Raw genomic sequence first — 27,410 nt, 5'->3', positions numbered from 1 at the left:
TATTGTGTGAACTGAAATCCATCTTAATAAACAATTGTAAAATACTTAGACAATAAAGACAGTATATAGTGCAAGAAGGACATTTGTCCTAAGGATATATAATATAAAGCCAAATTGAGAACAAAGATTTTGGCTTAAGAGTTACTTAAACATTGATATGCCTTCAAGTTCCTCTTAGCTGGAGAATGCAATAAGAAAAGTATGTATTTGGAAGAAGGCATACAACCCGTTTCTGATTCTTGAATTCTTTATCTCTTGTGAAGGAAAAAGCTACTTTCTCCAAGAGTACAGGCAACTTTGGATTAGATTTATGAGACTTTAGGAAGATATTTCACAGACAACCTATGACACATGGATTTCTGTGGTAGAAGTGGTCATTGCTATATTTTAGTGTGACTTGCTTCATGTTTTGATCTACTCATTTGGACATACCCTTGATTTTCAGAGATACAAGAAGCAATGACCATCTATATCTGTAGGCCCCAGCTCTTTGGATGGAAATTTCTACTCATCAACTTAGATAGCTGTGCTTCCTACTTTGATCAATTATTGTTCTTAGAATCATATATTTTACTGTACATATAAATTCTGAGTAATAAACTTACAAATTTTAAATTAAATCATCTTCTCCAAAGTCTTAGGCATTCTAGACTTGTAAAATTATACTACATGTGTTTTCACTAATACTCACAAACTGGTAGAGCTTGTGTCAGGGTTGCCACAAATCTTCACTATGTAAAAATGCAATATCTGCAAAATGTAATAAAGTGGAATGCAGTAAAATGAGGCATGTCTGTACATTTAAGCTGGAAGTGACATCATTAAAAGTTCTAGACAGAAACTATAAAGTGCAGAAGAGTGTACAAGTCCTCTAAAACTGAAAAGTTTTCCCTCATCCATTTCCATCACATTTGAAAATGTGAAACTAATACCTTTTGAATATTAGACAGTGACGGAAGAAAAAAGTGTCACCTATCCAAGAGGGACGGCACTAGATCACTGACTGGCAAACTATGCCAAATGAGCTAAATCTGGCCTATTGCCCATATTTGTGAACAAAGTTTTATTAAAACAGAGTCATGTGCATTTACATGCTGTTTGCTTGTATGCATTTTGCCGTCAGTGAATTTTAGTGTCGGAGAAGACCATAAAGATCATTCATTTTTATTCTCCTATTTCGCAGATTAAGAATCTGAGGTTTAGAGGAGTTATGCAACCAGTTCAGTAGCCGTTTATATAAAAAGAACCATAAATAACCTACAGCTCTTTTCACTTTGTTGCTTCACCCATTCCTTTTTTTTCCAAGCACACCTGGAGGAAGGCTGGGGAACTACTAGCTTGAGCCACTGGTCTGGCTTGATAATGACATGTGTGACCCCAAAGAAAATAGAGAAAAGTCTCCATCTGTCTTTTTCCATGTTATTGTGACCAAGGGGGGGGCATATGTTGTATATAGGAGCCTCCAGCATCCATAGTCCCTGAATGTCTCCATGTAGTAGAACTCCAGCAAGCTGGATTATGGGAACATGGCATGAATTTGAAATGGACTGTACTTTGAAGAGTGGCCAAAGATGATGATTTAAAAGTCCCTGAACTTACCTCTTTCAATAGACACAATGAATCTATACCTTTGTAAATAGCAATTTGTCTCAAAGAATACCCAAATGTTGATTGTACAGGGAGTGCACATAGGATGGTCATATAGGAAATGACAGAAATGATGGAGAAACAGTATTCATAGTAACCCCATCCTCTATGTGGCAATCTGTAACAGGAGTATTGCTGAGGGGCCTGAGAACAGACTTGTCCACCCAGGTACACAGTGAAAAGTCAGTAGTTTAAGTGGCACCTAGGCTATATGGGAAGTAAATTTATTTATGAACTCTGGGAATTCTGCCAAACAGGCAGAGAATTGCTGGAGTTTTCTCCAGACTCAGAGGCACCATTGGTTGAGATCCTCTGGGACACCTCCTGGTCGTGCCTGCACCCCTTGCCAACCACATTACCAAGGTGGTTTTGGGCCAGGAACTGACCCAAATCAGGGATTGCTGTAGTTCCACCCAGTCTGCCAACATTTCCAAGTGCAAGCAGTCTACACATGACTACTCCTTCAAGACTATAAGTAGGTATTTTACCTAATTCATAACAAAAAGTTAAACAAATGAGGAAAGAGAGGAATATGATCCAAATGAAAAAAGAAAATAAAATTACAGGGAACAAACTTCAGTCAAGTGGAGATAAGTAATTTACCTGATAGAGTTCAAAGAAACAGTCATAAGGAAGCTCACAAATTGGAGAAGATAATGGAGAAACTAAGAGAGTTTCATCATAGAAACTATTTTAAAAAGTCATAAAATGCAATATATGATATAAAAAATATAATAGAAGGATTCACCTGCAGATCAGATGATACAGAGGAATGAATATGCAATCTGGAAGATAGACTAGTGGAAATCACCAAACAAGAACAGCAAAAAAAGAAGTTTTCAAAATAAAGAGAATGTAAGGGACTAAGCATGCAATTGCTATTAAAATTAGATAAATTTATCTAGATGGAAAAAATAAGGAAAATCATGCCTTAAATGACAACACTATATTAAATGGTTGCAATATTCAGACATATACAGAATATTCCATCCAAAAGCAACAGAATACACATTCTTTTCAAGTGCACAAGGAAAATTCTCCAGGGTAGACCACAAGTTGGGCCACAAAAAAATCTAAAGACTTGTAAGAAGATTGAAATAATATTAAGATTTTTTAGCATTGCAAAGGTATGAAATTAGAATTCAACTACATTAAGAAAACTAGAAAAATACTGAAACATAGAGATGTGAAGCAGTGTGCTGCTAAACAACCATTTATTAAAGAAATCTTAGAGGAAATTAAAAAAAAATCTGAGACAAATGAAAATGCAATACAACTGTTCAAGATCTATGGGACACAGAAAAAGCAGTGCTAAGTGGGAAGTTCATATCAATATAGGCTTACCTCAAGACTTAAGGAAACTCTCAAATAAGCAATTAAAATGTACACTTAAAAAAAAAAAAAACCTATAAGAAAAAGAAGCCAAAAGTTACCAGAAGGGAGGAAATAGTAAATATCAGAGTGGAAATAAATGAAATAGGGACTTAAAAAGTCATAGAAAAATTTGTGAGACTAAGAGTTGATTCATTAAAAAGATAAAATTGATTAATCTATACTGACTCATTAGTAAAAATAGACTCCAAATAAATAAAATTATGAAAGAGGAGACATTACAACCAACACAAAAGAAATACAAATGATCCTAAGGGACTTTATAGAAAAAATACATGTCAACATATTAGACAACCTAAAAAATTGGCAAATTCTTATAAACATACAATATGAAGAAATAGAAAACTTGAATAGACCTGTTACTTGTAACTAAATTGAATCAGTAATCTAAAATCTATCCAAAACAAAAGCCAAGGTTCATATAGCTTCAAAGGTAAATTCTTTCAACATCTCTCTATCTCAATATTTTTCCAAAAACTTGAAGAGAAGGAAACACTTCTGAATTTATTTTATCAAGTCAGCATGTCCTTGATACCAAAAAACAAAGGACATTATTAAAAAAAAAAAAAAAAAGTAAGTTACAGGTCAATATCCTAAATAACATATTCTAATAATCTTTGAGAAAATGTTACTGAACTGAATTCAATGACATATTAAAAGGATCATACAATATTATCAACTGGGTTTCACCCCAAGAATGCAAGAATAGATTAATCCCCATAAATCAATTGATGTGATACACTACATTAAGAAATTGAAGGATAAACATCATATAATCATCTCAATAGAGGCATGGAATTTTTTGACAAAATTAGACATTCATTTATGATAAAAATTGTCACCAGAGTGGCTATAGAGGGAAGATACTGCAGCATACTGCTGCTGCAGCTAAGTCACTTCAGTCGTGTCCGACTCTGTGCGACCCCATATACGGCAGCCCACCAGGCTCCCCTGTCCCTGGGATTCTCCAGGCAAGAACAGTGGAGTGGGTTGCCATTTCCTTCTCCAATGCATGAAAGTGAAAAGTGAAAGTGAAGTCGCTCAGTCGTGTCCAACTCTTAGCGACCCCATGGACTGCAGCCTACCAGGCTCCTCCAGTCCATGGGATTTTCCAGGCAAGAGTACTGGAGTGGGGTGCCATTGCCTTCTCCGATACTGCAACATAATAAAGACTATATATGACAAACCCTCAGTTAACATAATAATGATGAAATGCTGAAAGCCTTTCCTCTAAAGAGTAGGAACACAACAAAAATTCTCCCACTCTCACCCTTTTATTCAACATACTGTTGAAAGTTTTAACCAGAGCAATTATACAAAAAATAAAGTATATAAAATACATCTCAATTGGAAGGGAAAACATAAAACTGTCACTATTTGCGCAGGGCATGATACTATATTTCTCTCCCTATACATATAAAACACTAAAGTCTCCACCAAAAACCTACTTGAACTAATAAATTAATTCAATAAATTTGCAGGATGCAAAATTAATGTGCAGAAATTAGTTGCATTTCTAGACACTAACACAGAACTATCAGGAAAAAAAAGAAAGCAATAATATCTACCATTGCATCAAATATAATAAAATACATAGACATAAATTTAAGAACACAAAAGACTTGAACTCAGAAAACTATAAGACACTTTAATCAGAAAGAAATTGAAAAAGACACTAATAATTTGAAAGTTATTTTATGTTCATGGATTGGAAGAATTAAAGCATTAAAATGTACATATGACCTCAAACAACCTGTAGGTTCAATGCAATCTCCATCAAAATACCAATTTTTCATAGAACTAGTATCAATAATCCTAAAATTTGTATGGGAACACCAAAGACCTAAAGTAGCCAAAGCAAATTTGAGGAAAAAGAACAAAACTGAGATAACATGCTATCAGAATATAAAGGTATACTTTATATACAGAAAGTAATCAAAACAGTATGGCACTGAAAAAGACAAACAATCAAACACAGACATACAGATAAATGGAACAGAATAAAGAGTCCAAAAATAGGGGCTGGTGCACTGGGATGACCCAGAGGGATGGTATGGAGAGGGAAGAGGGGGGCAGGGAGGGATCAGGATGAGGAACATGTGTACACCCGTGGTGGATGTATGTTGATGTATGGCAAAACCAATACAATATTGTAAAGTAAATAATAATAATAATAATACTTTTTTTTTTAATAAATAAACCCATCCTCATGTGGTCATTCAATCTACAAGAGAAAATAATATACAGAAGGGAAAGGCAGTTTATTCAATAAATGGTGCTGGGAAAACTGGATAGTTATAGGCAAAACAATCAAACAGGACCACCTTGATTCACTGGATACAAAACTAAATTCAAAATAGATTAATAACATAGATCTTATGTACATGTAAGACCTGTAAGTTCTTAAAACTTAATAGAAGAAAACTCCTAGAATAAAACATGGAATATACTCTTTGATATTGGTCCTAGCATTATTTTTGGCTATGTCTCCTCAGGCAAGAAAAACAAAAGAAAAAAAAATAAGTGGGACTACATCAAACTAAAAAATTTTGCACAATGAAGAAAAGATATTAGCATAATTAAAGGACAACCTACTAGTGGAAAATATAAGCAAATTATATATAGGATAAGGAAGTGCTATCCAAAATATATAAACAAATCATACATCTCAATATGAAAAAAAAAATCTGATTAAAAAGTGGGCAAAGAGCCTGAATAGATTTTTTTCTCAAATGAGACGTAAGCAGATGAATATGTATATATATGAATATGTATATATGTGTGTGTGTGTGTGTATATATATATATATATACACATGTATGAGATATTATGGTCCACTGTAGAAGGGAATGACAAATCACTTCAGTATTCTTGCCTTGAGAAACCCATGAACAGTATGAAAAGGCAAAATGATAGGATACTGAAAGAGGAACTCCCCAGGTCAGTAGGGCCCAATATGCTACTGGAGATCAGTGGAGAAATAACTCCAGAAAGAATGAAGGGATGGAGCCAAAGCAAAAACAATATCCAGTTGTGGATGTGACTAGTGATAGAAGCAAGGTCCGATGCTGTAAAGAGCAATATTGCATATGAACCTGGAAAGTCAGGTCCATGAATCAAGGCAAATTGGAAGTGGTCAAACAAGAGATGGCAAGGGTGAACGTCTACATTCTAGGAATCAGAGAACTAAAATGGACTGGAATGGGTGAATTAACTCAGATGACCATTATATCTACTACTGCGGGCAGGAATCCCTCAGAAGAAATGGAGTAGCCATCATGGTCAACAAAAGAGTCTGAAACGCAGTACTTGGATGCAATCTCAAAAATGACAGAATGATCTCTGTTCGTTTCCAAGGCAAACCATTCAATATCACAGTAATCCATGTCTATGGCCCAAGCTGAAGTTGAACCGTTCTCTGAAGACCTACAAGACCTTTTAGAACTAACACCCAAAAAAGATGTCCTTTTCATTATAGGGGACTGGAATGCAAAAGTAGGAAGTCAATAAAGACCTGGAGGAATAGGCAAATTTGGCCTCAAAATACGGAATGAAGCAGGGCAAAGACTAATAGAATTTTGGCAAGAAAACGCATTGGTCATAGCAAACACCCTCTTCCAACAAACACAAGTGAAGACTCTACATATGGACATCACCAGATGGTCAACACCGAAATCAGATTGATTGTATTCTTTGCAGCCATAGATGGAGAAGCTCTATACAATCAACAAAAACAGACCAGGAGCTGACTGTGGCTCAGATCATGAACTCCTTATTGCCAAATTCAGACTGAAATGAAGAAAGTAGGGAAAACCACTAGACCATTCAGGTATGACCTAAATCAAATCCCTTATGATTTGGAAGTGAGAAATAGATTTAAGGGCCTAGATCTGATAGATAGAGTGCCTGATGAACTATGGACGGAGGTTTGTGACATTGTACAGGAGACACGGATCAAGACCATCCCCATGGAAAAGAAATGCAAAAAAGCAAATTGGCTGTCTGGGGAGGCCTTACAAATAGCTGTGAAAAGAAGAGAAGTGAAAAGCAAAGGAGAAAAGGAAAGATATAAATATCTGAATGCAGAGTTCCAAAGAATAGCAAGAAGAGATAAGAAAGCCTTCCTCAGCAATCAATGTAAAGAAATAGAGGAAAACAACAGAATGGAAAAGACTAGAGATCTTTTCAAGAAAATTAGAGATACCAAGGGAACATTTCATGCAAAGAGGGGCTCGATAAAGGACAGAAATGGTATGGACCTAACAGAAGCAGAAGATATAAAGAAGAGGTGGCAAGAATACACGGAAGAACTGTACAAAAAATATCTTCATGCCCCAGATAATCACGATGGTGTGATCACTCATCTAGAGCCAAACATCCTGGAATGTGAAGTCAAGTGGGCCTTAGAAAGCATCACTACGAACAAAGCTAGTGGAGATGATGGAATTCCAATTGAGCTATTTCAAATCCTAAAAGATGATGCTGTGAAAGTGCTGCACTCAATATGCCAGCAAATTTGGAAAACTCAGCAGTGTCCACAGGATTGGAAAAGGTCAGTTTTCATTCCAATCCCAAAGAAAGGCAATGCCAAAGAATGCTCAGACTACCGCACAATTGCACTCATCTCACATGCTAGTAAAGTAATGCTCAAAATTCTCCAAGCCAGGCTTCAGCAATATGTGAACTGTGAACTTCCTGATGTTCAAGCTGGTTTTAGAAAAGGCAGAGGAACCAGAGATCAAATTGTGAACATCCGCTGGATCATGGAAAAAGCAAGAGAGTTCCAAAAAATATCTATTTCTGCATTATTGACTATGCCAAAGCCTTTGACTGTGTGGATCACAATAAACTGTGGAAAATTCTGAAAGAGATGGGAATACCAGACCACCTGACCTGCCTCTTGGGAAATCTGTATGCAGGTCAGGAAGCAACAGTTAGAACTGGACATGGAACAGGCTGGCTCCAAATAGGAAAAGGAGTACATCAAGGCTGTATATTGTCACCCTGCTTATTTAACTTATATGCAGAGTACATCATGAGAAACGCTGGACTGGAAGAAACACAAGCTGGAGTCAAGATTGCCAGGAGAAATCTCAGTAACCTCAGATATGCAGATGACACCACCCTTATGGCAGAAAGTGAAGAGGAACTAAAATGCCTCTTGATGAAAGTGAAAGTGGTGAGTAAAAAAGTGGGCTTAAAGCTCAACATTAAGAAAACGAGGATCATGGCATCTGGTCCCAACACTTCATGGGAAATAGATGGAGAAACAGTGGAAAAAGTGTCAGACTTTATTTTTGGGGGCTCCAAAATCACTGCAGATGGTGACTGCAGCCATGAAATTGAAAGACGCTTACTCTTGGAAGGAAAGTTATGACCAACCTAGATAGCATATTCAAAAGCAGAGACATCACTTTGCCAACAAAAGTCCTTCTAGTCGAGGCTATGGTTTTTCTTGTGGTCATGTATGGATGTGAGAGTTGGACTGTGAAGAAGGCTGAGCACCGAAGAATTGATGCTTTTGAACTGTGGTATTGGAGAAGACTCTTGAGAGTCCCTTGGACTGCAGGGAGATCCAACCAGTCCATTCTGAAGGAGATCAGCCCTGGGATTTCTTTGGAAGGAATGATGCTAAAGCTGAAACTCCAGTACTTTGGCCACCTTATGAGAAGAGTTGACTCATTGGAAAATACCCTGATGCTGGGAGGGATTGGGGGCAGGAGGAGAAGGGGACAACAGAGGATGAGATGGCTGGGTGGCATCACTGACTCGATGGATGTGAGTCTGAGTGAACTCCAGGAGTTGATGATGGACAGGGAGGCATGGCGTGCTGCGATTCATGGGGTCGCAAAGAGTCGGACAGGACTGAGCAACTGAACTGATGGAGTATTATTGTTGTTCAGTTGCTCAGTCATATCCAACTCTTTGCGATCCCATGGGCTGCAGCATGCTAGGCTCCCCTGTCTCCCAGAGCTTTCTCAAACTCATGTCCAATGAGTCAGTGATGCCATCCAATCATCTCATCCTCTATCATCCCCTTCTCCTCCTGCCCTCAATCTTTCCCAGCATCATGGTCTTCTCTAATAAGTCGTCTCTTCGCATTAGTTGGTCAAAGTATTGGAGCTTCAGCTTCAGCATCAGTCCTACCAATTAATATTTAGGACTGATTTCCTGTAGGATTGACTGATTTGATCTTACAGTCCACAGGACTTTCAAGAATCTTCTTCAACACCACAGTTCAAAAGCATCAGTTCTTTTGAAATTGATTCTGAATCGGTTCTCAGCCTTCTTTATGGTCCAACTCTCACAACCATATATGGCTACTGGAAAAAATGTAGCTTTGGTTTCATGGACCTTTGTTGGCAAAGATTAATGTCTCTGCTTTTTAATACGCTGCCTAGGTTTGCCATAGCCTTTCTTCCAAGGAGTAAGTGTCTTTTAAATTCATGGGTTCAGTCACCATCAGCAGTGATTTTGGAGCCCAAGAAAATAAATTCCATCACTGTTTCCATTGTTTCTCCATCTGTTTGCTATGAAGTGATGAGACAAGATGCCATGATCTTCATTTTTTGAAAGTTGATTTTAAGGCAGTTTTTTCACTCTCCTCTTTCACCTTCATCAAGTGGCTCTTTACTTCCATTCTACTTTCTGGATACCATAAGGATGGTATCAGATATTGTTGATAATTCTCCTGGCAATCTTGAATCCAGAGCTTGTGTTTCATCCAGCCCAGCATTTCACATGATGCACTCCACATATTTGTTAAATAAGGAGAGTGGCAATATATAGCCTTGATGTACTCCTTCCCTATTTTGGAACCAATCCATTGTTCCATGCCCATTTCTAACTGTTGCTTCTCAACCTTCTTATAGATTTCTCAGGAGGCAGGTAAGGTGGTCTGATATCCCCATTTCTTTAAGAATTTTCCACAGTTTGTTGTGATCCACACAGTCAAAGACTTTATAATAGTCCATGAAGCAGAAGTAGATGTTTTTCTGGAGTGTTTTTTTCAGTTATCCAACAGATATTAGCAATTTACTCTCTGGTTCTTCTGCCTTTTCTATATCTTTCTTGAACATCTAGAAGTTCTCAGTTCACTACTGTTGAAGTCACTTGGAGAATTTTGAGCATTATTTGTCTAGTGTGTGAAATGAGTAAAATTGTGTGATAGTTTGCACATTCTTTGTCATTGCCTTTCTTTGGGATTGTAATGAAAACTGACCTTTTCCAGCCCTATGGCCACTGCAGGGTTTTCCAAATATGTGGGCATAATAAGTGTAGCACTTTAACAACAGTATGGGATATTACTTAGCTATAAAAATGATAAAATATATTTATGGAAATACGAATGGACCTATAGCATATAATGATAAGTGAGATAAATCAAACAAAATAAAGCAAATAATGCAACATTTCACTTACATGTAAAAACTAAAAACAAAATAACAAATACAGAACAGAGAACAAACAGGTGGCTGCCAGAAGAGAAGAGTGTGGGGGGATAGATGAAAAAGTGAGAAATTTTTCCAACTGTAAAATAAATAATCATGGGGATATAGTGTACACATAGAGACTATCGTTCATAATATTGTAACAACTATGTATTGTGATGGATGGCAACTGGTCTTATCACATTGATTCTGTTATAATGTATAAAAATGTCAAATCACTATGTTATATCAAAGCTAATATAAAATAGTAGTTAATTATAACTCAATAAAAAATTGAAAGACATTTTAGGGATATTTAAGATTACTAATATTTGGAAATTAACAGCATAGATAGAACAACTATCATTAGTACATTGTCATATACAAACACTCACCCTCTGAAAAAAAGAATTAGCTTATAAAAATGCCACCAAGATTTATGAAGTTTTCCTACCTCAAGTTTTGTCTTTCATGAACAAGTCTTTCCAGGACTATGAAACATAGATTGGTAAATATTTTCAAATATGAAATTAATTCTAACAATTTTAAATTAAAATGGCTGGTTATAATAGAATTCAGTGTAGCATTTTATTGCACATAAGACTCTGCCCTTTTTGATATTATTATATAGATTTAATATTGATCATAGCTTTACAATAGGTCTCTTCTGATGGCACATCTATTTAGTTTGGAGAGAATTTACATAGGTACTATTAAGTGAAGTGAAGTGAAAGCTGTTCAGTTGTGTCTGACTCTTTGCAATCCTGTGGACTGTAGTCTTTCATGGAATTCTCCAGGCAAGAATATTGGAGTGTCCATTCCCTTCTCCAGGGGATCATCCTGACCCAGTGATCAAACCAGGTCTCCTGCATCTCCTGCATTGGCAGGTGACATAAATAAAACTCTTGGGAAGGTGACAGCAAAATTTTGCTTGGAATTTACATTTACACCTGTTATCTTGGCATTATGCTTATAATATTTTCCATTCATTCTTAAGTGTTGGGAATTAGACAATGAATTATATGATCACTCTACAAACAACCAATTTGATAACATTTTATCCCAATATTATATGAATCAGAATAAGTGGTAAAACCATCTCTTAGCTCACCATCCCATTTGTGAAAGAATTTAAGGATAGATAGACATCAGGATGGGCATATTAGAAATCATCATCTCCAGAATTTCTATGGATAAGAAAATGTCTTACAGTGAAAGCATCTGGATTGATCATATCTACAGTTTCTCATTGATTATATTCTCATGATCTTATCAATTTCCACCTAATGCAAACATAACAGTCCCACAATGTAATAGAGAAGTCTTGGAAAGATTCTGCAAGAGTTGCCATCTACAATGAGGACTGATTTTTTGATAAATTTACTTTTAACACTTGCAACATAAATAGTGAGATGAACAGATGTATATAAATTAACTTGAATTTATATATTAGAAGCAAATTGTTAATACTTATCACAATTAGAAATCCACATTCCAGGAATATTAGGCAGCATTTTAATAAAACATCTACCATGGAAAGGAGAATTCCACGACCTTCATATATTATCATCTAGAGGTTCTCCATAAGTTTTTTTAGTTAAAATTAAAAATTATAGAGAGATATAAAGATACATAGACTGGTTCAAAGTGGTGGAGTGGAAGGACATGCATTCATCCCTCCTGTGAGAACACCAAAATCACAACCAGCTGTTGAACAACCATTAACAGGAGAATGCATGAGCCCACCAAAAAAGACAAAAAGGAGAGACTGCAATGGAAATGGTAGGGGCAAAATCATGATAAAATCAAATCCCATACTCACCATGTGGGTGACCCACTAGCTGGAGAATAGTACCAAAGAAGCTCCCCCAAATAAATAGTACCAAAAAAGCTTCACTATTGTGAAGGTTCTGAGCCCATAAGTCTTCCCAGCCTGGGGATCCAGCAAAGGGACTAAGAATCTTCAGTGAACCCGACTTTGAAGGCCAGCAAGATTTGATTACAGAACTTCCTCAGGACAGGGGGAAACACAGACTCCATTTGTGGAGGACACAAACAAAATCTTGTTGGTACCAGGACCCAGAGAAAAGGACAGTGACCCCACAGCAGACTAAACTAGACTTACCTGATAATGTTGGAAGGACTCCAGAAGCATGGGTCAGCAGTGTGGCTTGCTCTGTGGACAGGGACACTGGTGGTATCAGTACTGGTAGATGCCCCTAAGCATAGGCCTTCTTGGAATTGCCATTGGCCCTACCATTGAGCTGGATCACCTCAGGCCAATCAGCTAAGAGGGAGGGAGCACAACCCCACCCATCTCCAGACAATTGCATTAAATTTTACTGAACACAGTCCTACCTACTAGAGCAAGACTCAGTTTTTCCCACCACCAGTTTCTTCCTCCCATCCAGAAGCTTACACAAACCTCTTAGCTTCATCCACTGAGGGCATACAGAAGAAGCAAGAGCTACAATCCCATAGCACTAGAATGAAAATCACATCACAGAAAGTTAACCAGAATGAAGAGGCAGAGGGTTATGTCCCAAGTGAAGGGACAATAAAAAACCCCAAACAATCAAGTGAAGCGGAGATAGGCAACCTTCCAGAAAACATGTCAAAATAATGATAGTGAAGATAATCCAATATCTCTGAAAAAGAATGGAGAAGATGCAATAAAAGTTTGCTTTCCTGGTGGCTCAGACGATACATTGTCTGCCTGCAATGTGGGAGACCTGGGTTCGATCCCTGGGTCAGGAAGATCCCCTGGAGAAGGAAACGACAACCCACTCCAGTACTTTTGCCTGGAAAATTCCATGGACAGAGCAGCCTTGTAGGCTACAGTCCATGAGGTTGCAAAGAGTCAGACACAATTGAGCAACTTAACTTCACTTCTTCACATAAGGCCTAGAAGAAATAAAGAAAAAACAAACAGAAATTAATGATATACTAAAAGAAATCAATATCAAAATAACTGAGGAAAAGAATGGAAAAGTGATCTGGACGACATAGTTGTGGAAATCACTACTGCAAAACAAAATATAGGGAAAAAATGGGGAAAAAAATAAAGAAAGAAACATTGGGACAACATTAAATTCACCAACACTTGTATTTTGAGAGTCCCAGAATGAGAGGAACAAGATATCAAATTGCCAACATCCATTGGATCATTGAAAAAGCAAGAGAGTTCCAGAAAAACATCTAATTCTGCTTTATTGACTACACCAAAGCCTTTGATGGTGTGGATCACAATAAACTGTGGAAATTCTTAAAGAGATGGGAATACCAGACCACCTGACCTGCCTCCTGAGAAATCTGTATGCAAGTCAAGAAGCAACAGTTAGAACCGGACATGAAACAACAGACTGGTTCCAAATCAGGAGAGGACTACGTCAAAGTTGCATATTGTCACCCTGCTTATTTAACTTATATGCAGTATACATCATGAAAAATGCTGGGCTGGATGAACCACAAGCTGGAATTAAGATTGCTGGGTGAAATATCAATAACCTCAGATATGCAGATGACACCACCCTTATGGCAGAAAGCAAAGAAGAACTAAAGAGCCTCTTGATGAAAGTGAAAGAGGAGAGTGTAAAAGTTGGCTTAAAATTCAACATTCAGAAAACTAAGATCATGGCATCTGGTTCCATCTGCTGCTGCTGCTGCTGCTAAGTCGTTTCAGTCATTCCTGACTCTGTGTGACCCCATGGGCTGTAGCCCACCAGGATCCCCTGTCCACGGGAATCTCCAGGCAAGAATACTGAAGTGGGTTGCCATTTCCTTCTCCAGCGGTCCCATCACTTCATCGCAAATAGATGGGGAAACAGTGGACACAGTGACAGACTTTATTTTCTTGGGCTCCAAAATCAAAGAAGATGGTGATTGCAGTCATGAAATTAAAAGATGCTTGCTCCTTGGAAGAAAATCTATGACCAACCTAGACAGCACATTAAAAAGCAGAGACATTACTTTGCCAACAAATGTCTGTGTAGTCAAAGCTATGGTTTTTCCAGTAGTCATGTATGGATGTGAGAGTTGGACTATAAAGAAAGCTGAGAGGTGAAGAATTGATGTTTTTGAACTGTGGTGTTGGAGAAGAGTCTTGAGAATCCCTTGGACTGCAAGGAGATCCAACCAGTCCATCCTAAAGGAAATCAGTCTTGAATATTCATTGGAAGGACTGATGCTGAAGCTGAAACTGCAATACTTTGGCCATCTGATGTGAAGAACTGACTCATTGGAAAAGACCCAGATGCTGGGAAAAATTGAAAGCAGGAGGAAAAGGGGACAACAAAGGATGAGATGGTTGGATGGCATCACTGACTCTATATACATGAGTTTGAGTAAAACTCTGGAATTGGTGATGGACAGGGAAGCCTGGCATGCTGCTATCCATGGTGTCACAAGGAGTCAGACACAACTGAGCTGAACTGAACTGAAATGAACTGACAAGGAGAAGAGAGAGAGAAAGGACCTGAGAAAATATTTGAAGACATAGTAGCTTAAAACCTCCCTAAAAAGAAATAGGTTGATGAAATAGTCAAGAACATCCAGCAAGCTCAAAGAAGCTTCTAAAAGTCCCAGAAAGAATAAACCCAAGAAGAAACACTCCAAGACACATAGTAATCAAACTGGCAAAAATTAAAGACAAAGATAAAATATTCAAAGCAACAAGGGAGAAATGGGAAATAACATATAAGGGAACTCCCATAAGGTCATTAGCTGATTTCCCAACAAGTACTCTACAAACTGGAAAGGAATGGCATGATGTGTTTAAAATGATGAAAGGAAAGAAATTACAACCAAGAATATTCTACCTACCAAGACTCTCATTCAGATTTGATGGAAAAAATCAAATGCTATACAGACAAGCAAAAATTCAGCACCATCAAATCAGCTTTACAAGATATGCTAAAGGGATTTTTCTAGGCAGGAAGCAGAAGAAAAGGAAAGAAAAATCTAACATAAAATAAGCCAAAAAGAATTAAGAAAATGGCATTAGGATCATGCATATTGATAATTACCTTAAATGTAAATAGGTTAAGTGCACCAATACAGATTGGCTGGGCAGGTGAGAACTTGTACATATAGGCACCCCACTTACCACATCAGTCTACTTAATCCCTCAAACTCTATGTGAGTTCCTTTTATTGTTAGGATAATCATGTTTACATTAAGACTTTCAATTGTATCTTTTATTTTATGTCTCACTATTGATTGTGAAAACTGATAAACATATTTTACCATTGTGATTATATAACTATTTTTTAATATCTTTATATCATGATTGGCCAACAGAAAATAATAGAATTCTGTATCATGAAAATTACCATTTAATAGAAAAACTTGTAATCACTTTTAAAAATCTTGATGCACATTAGAATTATATTGGAATATTTTGAAAAACATAAATGCTCTGGTATTGTTTGTCCTCCAAATTATCTTTGATATTAATTTCTTATTTTGATATTCATTTCTCATTTTGATACTAAAATCTCATTTAAATGCTTTCTTCTCTGCAATCACTCTGAGGTTTTTCAGTCTTTTAAGTTTACTCAAGCTTTCAATGATTAAGTCAAAGATCTCTCTTGATTATTGTCACATTGCACTTAAAATATGTGGGTTATTTTCAGTACATTTTGATATTGATTTATAACATAATTCCATAGTGATAGGAGAGCAGACTTTATATAATTTCAAAATATTTAGACAGTGAATTTTTTGTACCTTGTTTTATGTTCCTGGATATGTTCCAGTGTCTATAGCTTTACAGTTTATGGGAACTTGAATAGAATTTATATTTTGCTGTTGTGTGAAAATTGTATAAATCTTAATTATCTTTAATTGGTCTGTAGCCTTTTTCAGATCTATTGTATCCTTCTACTTTTCTGTATATTCATTCTATTAATTTTTGAGAGTATAATATTGAAACTCCAACTAAAATCTTTATCAATTTAAAAATAATAATAGTAATATATAGTGGAACTATATATAACTTTGTTCTGTATTTTCAAAGTCTCTTGAAATGTGTTATTGTATCATAATAATTTAAAAAGTTTTAAATTAAAATTGATAGGAGAAAATTGATGAAGTATGTGGCAATATGTGTGGGTAATCTAGCTAGATGGTAGAGAAACTTCCAAGTTTGCCTAAATGTTATATTATAATCAGATGAACCCATGAACAAATGCCTTCCCAAGTGATTCTCTAGATTGTTACTCAACTTCTGTGTCCTGTATCTCATTTGGGGATTCATCATATGACATGGACCTTTAGCTCACACTGATATTAGATTTATCATATCTGACTGAAGCACACTTTGTATGTAATGAATTCACAAAAGAGATTGCATAATGATTATTCTGTCTACTTGTAAATAAACATTTGAAATAAATTCTAGCTATTTTATTTATCTTGTCTTGGCAACAAGATCTTTGGTAACAGGCTCATAGACGTCTACTATCTTTAGTTATTGGCCATCTTTCAGTTTCGTTCAGTTCAGTCGCTCAGCCGGGACTCAGTCAACTCAGTTCAGTCGACTCTTTGGAACTTCATGGACTGCAACACGTCAGGCTTACCTGTCCATCACCAACTCCCGGAGTTTGCTCAAACTCACTTCCGTCTAGTTGGTGATGCCATGCAACCATCTCATCCTCTGTTGTCCCCTTCTCCTCCTGCCTTCAATCTTTCAAAAAATCACGGTCTTTTTCAGTGAGTCAGTTCTTTGTATCAGGTGACCAAAGTACTGGAGCTTCAGCTTCAGCATCAGTCCTTCCAATGAATATTCAGGACTGATTTCCTTTAGGATGGACTGATTTGATCTCCTTGCAGTCCACAGGACTCTCAAGAGTTTTTGAGCCCATCTCATCCTCTGTCGTCCCCTTCTCCTCCTGCCCCCAATCCCTCCCAGCATCAGAGGCCTTTCCAATGAGTCAACTCTGCATGAGGTGGCCAAAGTACTGGAGTTTCAGCTTTAGCATCATTCCTTCCAAAGAAATACCAGGGCTGATCTCCTTCAGAATGGACTGGTTGGATCCCCTTGCAGTTCAAGGTACTCTCAAGAGTTTTCTCCAACACCACAGTTCAAAAACATCAATTCTTTGGTGCTCAGCTTTATTCACAGTCCAACTCTCACATCCATACATGACCACAGGAGAAACCATAGCCTTGACTAGACGGACCTTTGTTGGCAAAATAATGTCTCTACTTTTCAATATGCTATCTAGGTTGGTCATAACTTTTCTTCCAAGGAGTAAGCGTCTTTTAATTTCATGGCTGCAGTCACCATAGTTACTTTAAATATAAATGATCTAAACACACTAGTTAGAAGATAGAGAAATTTAGGCTGGATTTAAAAAGTAAAAGTAATACTGAAAGATCTACAAGAAACTCACTGTAAATATTGACTCAGATAATTTAAAAGTAAAGTAGATGGAGAAACATACGCAATTACCAACCAAATGAAATTTGGTATAACTATATTAATGTCAGACAAAGCTAGCTTTGTAATAAAGAAAATTACATGTGATGGAGGAATATCACATAATGATAAGTGTTCAATTTTGCAAGAAGATATAATTATCAAATCACACAGTTATATAAAGCCAATACTTTGGAGAAAATCATCATTTTTATGATATCCATAAAATTTTCCTATGAAATAATTGTTGATTGATTAATTTACTTAATATTTGTTTCAAGCATTTATGCACTTGGTAATATCACTAAACTTTGGGGAAAAGTGAAGTAAAGGAGAAAAAATAGGTAGAAAACAATATGTAACTTAGATGACATAATAAAACGTGTTAACTTCCTTTAGCAGTGTTTTGATTGTGTTGTATTACTATTACTTTCTCCAAGAGGTGTCATATCTGTTCTATTTGATAGTTTCCATGAAATTAAAAGATGCTTGCTCCTTAGAAGGAAAGCATATTAAAAAGCAGAGACATCACCCTGCTGACAAATGTCCATCGAGTCAAAGCTATGTTTTTTTTTTCCAGTAGTCATGTACAGATGTGAGAGTTGGATCATAAAGAAGGCTGAGTGCTAAAAAAAATTGATGCTTTTGAATTCTGGTTCTGGAGAAGACTCTTGAGAGTCCCTTGGACAGCAAGGAGATCAAATCAGTCCATCTTAAAGGAAATCAACACTGAATATTCATTGTAAGGACTGATACTGAAGCTGAAGCTCCAATATTTTGGCCATCTGATGCAGAGAGCCAGTTCATTGGAAAAGACCCTGATACTGGTGAAAATTGAAGGCAAAAAGGAGAAAAGGGTGGGAGAGGGTAAGATGGTTAGTTATAAAGCATGATTGACTCAATGTACATGAGTTTAAGTAAACTCCAGGAGATGGTGAAGTACAGAGAAGGCTGGCATGCTGCAGTCCATGGCATCCCAGAGTTGGATATGACTTAGTGACTGAATAACAATGGCCATTTAGGCATGAGTTAAGAAATTTTATAACTTCCAATTATTGAACCATGTGATACTATCTAGTTTCATCTTATTATATTTGAATTATCCTTAATCAAATTCAATTCAGTTACATTTTACTTTAATAATTTTAGATTTCAAACTAAATGCTACAGTTTAGAGATATCTTGTATATAATACAAGCATGTTTCCCATTTTCCCAGATGTCATTGACAGCCTCTAATGTGGTCCTCACTCATGTCCCTACCTGGTATTGATGACTGTGTACAATTCTTTCTAATTCAATATGGCCTGAATATCAGTTCAGTTCTGTTTAGTTGCTCAGTCATGTCCGACTCTTTGCAACCCCATGGACTGAAGCATGCCAGGTCTCCCCATCCATCACCAACTCCCTGAGTTTACTCAAACTCATGTCCATAGAGTCAGTGATGCCACCCAACCATCTCATTCTCTGTCATCCCCTTCTCCCCCAACCTTCAATCTTTCCCAGCATCAGGACTTTTTCCAATTAGTCAGTTCTTCATATCAGGTGGCCAAACTATTGGAGTTTCAGCTTCAGCATCAGTCCTTCCAATGAATATTCAGGACTGATTTCCTTTAGGATGGACTGGTTGGGTCTCCTTGCTGTCCAAGGGACTCTCAAGAGTTTTGTCCAACACCACAGTTCAAAAGCATCAATTCTTTGGTGCTCAGCTTCTGGAGAAGGGAATGACAAACCACTTTAGTATTCTTGCCTTGAGAACCCCATGAACAGTATGAAAAGGCCTGAATATAGTGACTCCTAAAAAAATAAGATGCATAAAAGTGATGGATTGTCACTTACGATAGAGATGAAGTTACAAAACTAATGTAGCATTTATCCTGGGTGCACTTTCTTACCCTCTTACTGGCTCACTCTGAAAGAAGCCAGCTAGCATGTCGGGAAAACATCCTCTCTACCAATTCACTCTTCAGATGAGACTAAAGTCCTTGCTGAAAGTTTGAATCCAACATCATGAAAAATCTTTAAATAGAGGTTTAAACTAAGTCCTACACCACAGAAACTGTGAGATAATGAATGTTTATTTTAAGTGGTCATATCTTATGTTATTTTGTTTTGCAGCAACAGATAATTCATATAATAAAATTTAGAATCCACAAGAGCAAGGAAAGGTTAAGCATTATTGCTACAAAGTTAATAATTTTACTTACCCTACCCAGCTGTGGAAAGGCTCTGTAAAAATGACCTTTAGCTTGGATTTTGTAGAAAGAGTAAAACTCTGGGTCTGATAATAAGAAATTTGATTTGGTAATATGTGCAACTAATAATTAACATAATGGGAAAAAAGTATATATAATAGTTCTTTTTATTATTTGAAGTTCATGGAGCACAAATGACTAGTGTATAGTAAAAAGTAAAAATTGAAATCCTCAGCAATGAATATAACTTGAAAATCCTCTCTGCATGTAAAATTCAGTTTGGTCTCAGGTGGCTGAAAACCAGATATTAACTGGAATCTATCTTCCCATTTAAATACTATTGAAAGCATCTTGTAGAACTTCAAAGTCATCTGTGTGCAAAGAGTTCATACATGCTAAGTCACTTTAGTCGTGTCTGACTCTTCGTGAGACCCTACATAGCCTGCCAGGCTACTCTGTCCATGATATTCTTCAGGAAAAATTATTAGAGTGGCTTGTCATGCTCTCCTCTAGAGGATCTTCTGACCCAGGGATCAAATCTGTGTCTTTTATGTCTCCTGCTTTAGCAGACTTTATATATATATATATTATATATATATAATATATATATGTATAGTCTCTCTATATATACAAAACTTATAATACAGATGATACACATATACTTCTAATATTTCTGACTTATAGAATCATTCATGGTTCCCATACATGATGCTATGGTAAATAGATAGTAATGTTCTCTTTTCTTCACCAACAGCAGCAAAACAAATTTACTTGGATTTAGTACCAAAAAGGAAAGTTGCACAGATAAATTTCCACTGATTATTGCTTTCTTTTTGAATTCCAAATATTTATTTCACCTTCTTGCACCATATGACTATTTACTACTTATATAGAAAAAAAATAAGGTAAGTTTTTATTTTCCTAAAAGAACAGAATGAAGGAAATAAAAGAGGCAAGAATGCGTCATCAGATATTTTGAGACACACCACTGTCGAGAATGAATACCAGTGAGAGACAATGGAATCTCTATTAAGTATCTACAGAATCTTTACCTATTACCCAGAACTAAGGTGAAATCTTTGAAAAATGTTTTACTTTTGTTTTAAATTCAAGGATAAATGAAACACACAGTGGTTAAAAAAAAAAAAGAAGAATGATTCTCTCTTGATATATCTAAAAAGCAGTGCAAAATTAGAACAAAGCCAAGTCCTAATGTGTGATTTCTCAAAAGACAACTCAGTTGTGAACAGAAAATCAGAGATGGACTGACTGGTAGCTAGAGTTTGGATCACAAATCTGTCTTGTATTTTTTCCAGGCTCCATAGTCCTGAGACAGAGGAATGTTGGAAAAATAAAAGTACCCTGGGTGGAGATGGGCTCTGAAAGTAAAAACAATGTGATTCAGTAAAATTGTTAATGATAAATTACTATAATAATGAACATTTTATTGACAAAAACACTTGCCTTTGTCAGCATGCAGTGGTGGTCAGAAGTGGCCACAGGACTGGAAAAGATCAATTTTAATTCCAATTCCAAAAAAGGGCAGTGCCAAAAAATGTTCAAACTACCCTACAATCATATTCATTTCCCATGCTAGTAAGGTTATGATCAAAATCATTCAAGCTAGGCTTTAGCAATATGTGACATGAGAATTTCTAAATGCACAAGCTGGATTTAGAAAAGGCAGAGGAACCAGAGATCAAATTGCCAACCTTCACTGGATCATAAAAAAGCAAGGGAATCCCAGAAAAAAAAAAAAATCTGCATCTGCTTCATTGACAGCATTAAAGCCTTTGACTGTGTGGATCACAACAAACTGTGGAAAATTCTTAAAGATGTGGGAATATGATACAACCTTTTCTGTCTCTTGAGAAACTTCTATGCAATTCAAGAAGCAATGGTAAGAACTTTACATGGAACAAATGACTCGTTCAAAATTGGTAGAGTATGGCAAGGCTATGTATTGTCACCCTGTTTATTTAACTTCTATGCAGAGTACCTCACATAAAATGCCAGGCTGGGTGACTCACAAGGTGGAATCACGTTTGCCAGGAGAAATATCAACAACCTCACATATTCAGAAGACACCACTCTAATGTCAGAAAGTGAAGAGGAACTAAAGAGCCTCTTGATGAGGGTGAAAGAGGAGAGCAAAAAAGCTGACTTAAAGTTCACCATTTAAAAACTAAGATCACTGCATCTGATCCCATCATTTCATGGCAAATAGGGAAAAAATGGAAACAGTTACACATTTTCTTTTCTTTTCTTTTACCTTCTCATTTTATTTATTTATTTATTTTAATTTTTTAACTTTATAATATTATATTGGTTTTGCCATATATCAACATGAATCCACCACAGGTATACAGGTGTTCCCCATCCTGAAGCCTCCTCCCTCCTCCCTCCCCATACCATCCCTCTGGGTCGTCCCAGTGCACCAGCCCCAAGCATCCAGTATCATGCATCGAACCTGGACTGGCGACTCATTTCATATATGATATTATACATATTTCAATGCCATTCTCCCAAATCATCCCACCCTCTCCCTCTCCCACAGAGTCCAAAAGACTGTTCTATACATCAGTGTCTCTTTTGCTGTCTCGTATACAGGGTTATTGTTACCATCTTTCTAAATTCCATATATATGCGTTAGTATACTGTATTAGTGTTTTTCTTTCTGGCTTACTTCACTCTGTATAATAGGTCCAGTTTCAACAAAATCACTGCAGATGGTGACTGCAGCCATGAAATTAAAAGATGCTTGCTCCTTGGAAGAAAAGTTATGACAAACATTGAGAGCATATTAAAAAGCAAAGACATCACTTTGCTGATCAGATCAGATCAGATCAGATCAGTCGCTCAGTGGTGTCCGACTCTTTGCGACCCCATGAATCGCAGCATGCCAGGCCTCCCTGTCCATCACCAACTCCCAGAGTTCACTCAGACTAATGGTCCATATAATCAAAGCTATGGTTTTTCCAGTAGTCATGTATGGATGTGAGAGCTGGACCATAAAGAAGGTTGAACACCAAAGAATTGATGCTTTCAAATTGTGGTGCTGGAGAAGACTCTTGAGAGTCTCTTGATAGTAAAGAGTTCAAATCAGTCATCCTACAGGAATTCAACTTCGAGTAGTCATTGAAAAGACTGATAATGAAGTTATAATACTGTGGCCACCTCGTGCAAACAGCCAACTCTTGGGAAAAGATCTTGATGCTAGGAAATATTGAAGGTCAAAGGAAAAGAGGGCAGCAGAGGATGAGATGTTTGGATAGTATCACTGACTCAATAGACATGAAGTTGAGCAAATTCCAGGAGATGGTGAAAGACAGAGAAGCCTGGCATGTTGCAGTCTGTGGGGCTGCAGAGTCAGACACGACTTAGTGACTGAACAACAGTAGTAATGGTCTACTAAGTTTAGAACTTAGTAGGAAGTATTCAGAGTCATGCTGGGAATAAAAGGTGTGAGTCTCCAATCTGGTCAGTGGAAACTAAAAGATTTATAAGATCAAGTATACAGAATTGCAGTAATAAATTAGCATCTAGAAGCAAAAACTACAAAATGAATTAACACCACAAGTGGCTTCTACCTGTCCTAGGCATTGATAGATTTGTTTAGAAATTGTGTTTCAAATATACTTAAACTCTTAATGCTTTTCTATTAATACTTCTTTTCTTATGAAAGGTCCCATTTGCCTGTGAACTGGAGCATCTCCTTAGCATCTGAGGCCCATCCTACAGCTGGACTTGAGTGGTTGTATTCGAGTCTTTGCCATATTGTGTCTGCCTCTGTCTCAAGCTCTTTGAGGAGCAAGGGCCATGTGGGTGGGGATGAATGGTGTGCTTTTTCTGGCCTCTGCCTTTCTCTCCTCTTTCAGCCTTTCTGTAGAGGGTCAAGTGTGGAGCAAACTCTCCCTACTCTTCATGTCCTCACTACTACAAGGCAGGGACCCTCCAGCCTCAGAGATGTGAGCTTCTGGTGTCTTGGCCTCAAATTTCCATCTTTGTTTTTCTTGTTGCCTATCCTGGTGCAAAAATTCTATATAAAATTCATTATTTAGAATGTATATATCCTGAAATAATTTATAGTTAAACCAAATACATTGTAGGGATTATTGATGCATTTAGGCAAGTACCCTGCTTCACAAAACCACTTTTAAAGAGAGTTTAGAATATCCTGTATTAGAAAATGTTGTAAGAATTTGCATTATTATATTTCCTAAACATAAACGATTGCATTTACTACATTAGAGATCTCTTTTTAAAGGCTACCATTTCCTGAAGACTTTCTATATATCAGAGGCTTCATAAATTTTTCCACTCCTAGAGGGCATAACACTGGTACAAGATTGCATGGACTAAAATAAATGTGCAATGTGTGAGTTGTGAAGTTGTATTTCAAGCTTACAGACGACTATAACCTGGGAGGCAACCTCTCAGATAGCTTTGCGGAACTGCTCCAGCAAGGCAGGGGAAGGTCATTGGTACACATGACTTTGGTGAAGGAGGGTACATGCAGTCAAAACACATTTTAGTTGAAGGTTGCTGCTAATTACAGGAACACATGTGTCCATTAACAGTTTTAGTGCTTTTCTAGACATGAGAAGATTCAAGAAACTGGGCTCATAAAACTTCCTAAAAATATCTAAGTATCTGAAAGTCTGTTCTGGTGATTTTTCCCAGAGTACAGAGTATCTCACTCTTGACCTCCACCCAGAACTCCTTTCAGGGGGTGTTGAAGGTCAGCGACTACACTGGCTGGTGACTTAATCCTTATAGAGCCAGATAGCAAGTGACAGTCTTTAGTTCACGTTAGTTTAAAATTAAAAGTATTTTCATTTTAAAGTTTAAAGAAACCCAGTGTGGTTATTAACTAAAAGTTTATTTGAAGAGGTAGGATTTAAACTCAGATCTCTTCTCTCTAAAGCCTGAAATACTTTCTAAATACCACTGAAAAGAAAAGAAAGTATAACAAAACAAAATATAATTTAGAGATTTAGTCCATTATGCCAGGATTTGCAATACTATGATTATGTTTTAACATATGAAGAAATTTAGAGAACACAGGACATGAGAGAGTGAAACTAAGTTATTTTAAGATTATCTGTGTTTAACTTAAGAAATTGAACCAATTGTTTTGAATTGGTCAAAAAGTAAAGCAAAAATAGACACATATTCCACTTTTACTTAAAGTAAAATTTTTTTAAACATACATTCCATTTTCGTGAAGAACTTTTTTGAACCATTTCTTCACAATTTTGTCCCACCACCTTCTGCCATTTTTCGGGAAACTTCATAATGCCACTCTCCCAAAACTTTCTTTAAACTTCTTAAGTAAAGAACTGTTCCAGGTGTCTTTTACAGTCTTCCAGGGAATTTAAATGTTTTCCATCAAGAGAATTTTGTAAAAACTAAAATAAACAGCCTTCTAGCACGGGTGCCGAGAGCGCGGGGCCAGATCCGGGAGGCGGCGGCTGCAGCGTTGCGGGCAGGCGGCAGCCGAGTCTCCATCCCCGCCCCTCGCCATCCCTGGGGCTCCGGATGCTCCAGGCCGAGCGGAAGCTGCGGCCTACGCCGGTGGCCGGATCCGCGTCTGCCTCAGCGTCCGGAGGACACGCTGGAGAGAGGAGGAGACAGAAGCACAGGCTGGTACACCTGTTCGCCGGAGGATGTGGTGGTGCAGTGGGAGCCATTCTGACATGTCCGCTGGAAGTTGTGAAAACGGCTGCAGTCATCTTCTGTGACACCTTGTATCTCTGCAGTTCAGCTGAGCACCACGGCCGGAGCCAGGGTCAATGGAGTAGTGTCTCCTGGACCTCTCCATTGCCTAAAGGTGATCTTGGAAAAAGAAGGGCCTCGGTTCCCTGTTTAAAAGATAAGGGCTCAATTTGGTGGCGGTGGCCCCTTCCAGAGCAATATAATTTGGTGCTTATTCAAACCGCAAGGAAGAGTTGAATTGTTTATTTGATCCTGATTCTTCCCAGGTACACATGATTTCAGCTGCAATGGCAGGCATTTATTGTACATTTCTCTCCAAGAAAAGAGTGAGATCATGTCATCTCATACTCCCCATCCGCAGGTCACTTCCTGGATGGACTAACTTAAACCTCGTTTTACCGCAATCACAACGACCAACACCATTTGGCTTATAAAAACTCGATTACAGCTTGATGCAAGGAACCGTAGGGAAAAGCGAATGGGTGTTTTCCAGTGTGTCCCTGAAGTGTATCAGACAGATGGACTTAGAGGATTTTATAGGAGAATGTCTGCTTCATATGCTGGTATATCAGAGACTGTTATCCATTTTGCCATTTATGAAAATATTAAGCAAAGCTACTAGAATATAAGATTGCTTCTACAATGGAAAATGAAGAAGAGTCTATAAAGAAGTGTCAGATTTTCTGGGAATGATGCTAGCTCAAAAACGTGTGCCACAAATATAGCATATCCACATGAAGTTGTGAGAACAAGACTGTGAAGAAGGAACAAAATATAGATCCTTTTTTCAGACATTATCTTTGCTTATTCAAGAAGAAGGCTCTGGGTCTCTTTACTGTGGTCTGAAAACTCATCTGATGAGACAGATTCCAAACACAGCCATTATGATGGCCACCTATGAGTTGGTGGTCTACCTGCTCAATGGACAGCACCACCAAACTGCTGTGCTATAAAGAGGGAAGACCAAAAGAGAAACTGGACCGTGAAGTACCAAAGCCAGCATGGTGGACAGAAGGAAAATAGTGTGGGAACATGGAACTATGCCTAAGTGGAAGTTTAGGTGTAGGAATTAAAGTAATCCTAACCACAATACTTAGTCTTTTTAGTAATGTGAAAAAAACAAACAAACATGGCTGCCTCCAAGACATAGCCTTTAGAAGCACTCTTTCCTCAAAACTGCCATATTCTCTATCATGTCCACAGGATACTATTGGCATTTTGTTGATTTACAGCAACCAGAGTACTGTGTTTATTCCATGAGCACTTTTCCAGTCTTCTGGACAAAGCCATCTGTAACTATATACTATACTAGAACTATCCAAAGAAAGTATTAACAGTCATAAATTTCTAACTTCTGGCTTCTGTATAGTTCCCATAAAATTGGAAACTAACAATACTAGTATTTACATTTCCTTGAGAGGATCTGGCACTGTATTTTAAAGTTAATTGTTTGGTGTTAGTAGCCACTGTTTTTCACAAATAAAGTAGTATCCAAATATTGTGCCTACTTTTAGCTTTAAAATGTTTTGGTTTCTACTCCTCACGGGTACTTTATGTTTGGCCCAATGTGAACACTAAAAAAAAAAAAAAGAATAAAATTGTTTAATGT

At 37.2% G+C, this 27,410-nt stretch overlaps 1 pseudogene; it reads left to right on the top strand.

The window, feature by feature from the left end:
* The window catches only part of LOC102414417, an 89,829-nt pseudogene extending 63,075 nt beyond the window's left edge, over positions 1–26,754 (top strand).
* Positions 26,755–27,410: the final 656 nt, after the last annotated feature.

The sequence above is a fragment of the Bubalus bubalis genome, chromosome 10 (genome assembly GCF_019923935.1).
Source record: "Bubalus bubalis isolate 160015118507 breed Murrah chromosome 10, NDDB_SH_1, whole genome shotgun sequence".
NCBI classification, from domain to species: Eukaryota; Metazoa; Chordata; class Mammalia; order Artiodactyla; family Bovidae; genus Bubalus; species Bubalus bubalis.
The sequence above is the reverse complement of the archived record's forward strand: the minus strand, read 5'-3'. Positions and strand labels throughout refer to the sequence as shown.